Genomic DNA, 2,436 nt, shown 5'->3' with positions numbered 1-2,436 from the left:
ACAATACAGATGCGGACAAGCAGACCCGATTGACATAAAACTTGCTGATGCGAGCAGCATGGACACGATCAAGGAGGACGTAGTAGTTTTCCTCGTAGAATAGCACCCTCTCCAGAATGTCGGCTGGGACAAGGAGCTCGCCCGTGCCGAGCATGTTGAGTAGAAAAGCGAAGCATGTCTATTTAAGGTCGATGACGTACTCATGCACGCCCTCCGTCGTGCTTGTAATGTTGCTGGCATTCCAGCACGGATCCATCATGGCACCAAGCATGGTTGCCTCACCCGTGCCTGTGAGCACGTCGGTCATCATCTCAAATGCCTTTTAGAAAAGGGAGGTTCAGACCCTTGCCCTCTACATCCAAGGATACACAAAGTCACTTTCATTATATTCAACAAAGTATGACAAAAAATAATGGATCAACCCAAAGCCACCTTCCCGACGACCTCTGTTGCTACACCTACAAGCTTCCTGATGTGCCTTGACCTCGCACCAACACACACCAACTAATCTGGTGGCCACGTCAAGCTGCCCAACGACGATCCGAGAGCACCAACAAGTCAGTAGGCCCTCAGAACACACCGCATGTGCATGCTCGAGAATCCGCTACCGCCATGTTCGGCCAAGTATGTCTGCCGTTGACGCCACCACAACCCAAATAGCGCCACCAGCCAGCGCATGTCTAACTCCGAGACCCCTTTGCGCTATGCCACCGAGACCCACCGTTGCCCAGGCGGTAGATGCAATACCACTCCTACTCTTGGCCCTCCCGCCATCACCTGCTTCGAAAAGATGCCCCTGGGAGGGAAATTAACACTGAAGGCATCATCATTGTTTGATCATGGATACCCAGATCTATGGTTTTCCCACGAAGCAACACGAGCGAGGTTGTCGCGCACACCCCACAAACCAGTGCCCAAGACGACGCCTCCAAGGAGTTGATCATGGAGCCCGTTTCTTCACCCACACGTATAGGACATGGGGGAGCATGGGGAGTTGTAGCTCGACGTCGCCACCAATGAGGTAATGTTGCCTGGACAGATGTCGACATCGTGGCCACCACCAACAGCTAGGGGTTTCCCATGCACTACAAAAAAAATACACTTCCGTGATGATACATGTTTGTCACAATAGGTCACGTTTTCTGTCATGCATGTATATCCATGACGATTTTATGACAGAATCAAGATAGTCATACATGTGCTATCGTAGAAGTGATCCATGACATTACCAAAATTATCATCATGGAAGTGTCCACTTCCATGACGATAAATGCCGCGTCATGGAAGTGATTTCGTCAAGGGTGACCGACACGTGGCATCCACCATAACGGGTCCCTGTTAAGCTATCGGGTCCGGTTTTGGATCCGATAACCTGCTAACAACCACGACCAATGCCGATTTTCGACATGTAAAATTTTCATTGGCTGACGGAACCATGTGTCAGCTCTGCGTTGGCACAAGTGTCACTCATCCAAAAGTGGCCCATGAAGATTAAATGGGCCAACCCAACTAAAGGCCCACAAGATTTAGCGGACCATAATGGGCCGGCCTAGCTAAAGGCCCACAAGATTTTGTAGACCATAAGGGCGGCCCAGCTAAAGGCCCAACATTCTCAGTTAAGGCCCGTATGGCTAGTGTCAAATCGGCCCGTCAACGGCCTGTCCTAAACTTGTCATCATCGTGGCCCATGGTCACTTCTAGCCCGGTAACAGTCCGCTAAGTATTTGGGCCGAATTACGGCCCGGTGTGTTTTCGGCCTATTAAAGGTCCTGCTTCATTTGGGCCCATTTATAGGCCATTGAAACTTTCGGCCCACAAACGACCTTGGAAGATTTGGGTCATATTCAGACATGTCTAACATTCGGCCTGTTAGAGGCCCACTATAGATTTGGGCCACTTTCAACATGTTGTGATTTTCGTCCTGTTAACGTCGGAAGAAATCCATGGGCCATATGTGGCCCAATGTCACATCGGGCTATTAACGGCCCATATAAAACTGACACCAATCAAGCCCGACTGAACTTCCGGCCTGCTAAAGGCCCATGTAGTAGGTCGGCGCATTTACTGCCCGTCTGAATTTCGGCCTGTGAACGATCCACAATGTAAATGGGCCACTGTCGGTGTCAAAACCGGCGGTAATACCCTAACTGTGCGTCCCGAACTATGCGTCTAAGGAGGATGGTCCCGAACTGTGCGTCTAAGGAGGATGGCCGCTGTCAGTCCCGAACTGTGCGTCTAAGGAGGATGGTAACAGGAGGCGGGGGACACAATGTTTACCCAGGTTCGGGCCCTTTCCATGGAGGTAATACCCTACTTCCTGCTTGATTGATCTTGATGATATGAGTATTACAAGAGTTGATCTACCACGAGATCAGAGAGGCTAAACCCTAGAAGCTAGCCTATGGTATGATTGTTGTTGTCCTACGGACTAAAACC

The sequence above is a fragment of the Triticum aestivum genome, chromosome 7A, assembly GCF_018294505.1.
Source record: "Triticum aestivum cultivar Chinese Spring chromosome 7A, IWGSC CS RefSeq v2.1, whole genome shotgun sequence".
NCBI classification, from domain to species: domain Eukaryota; kingdom Viridiplantae; phylum Streptophyta; class Magnoliopsida; order Poales; family Poaceae; genus Triticum; species Triticum aestivum.
The sequence above is the reverse complement of the archived record's forward strand: the minus strand, read 5'-3'. Positions refer to the sequence as shown.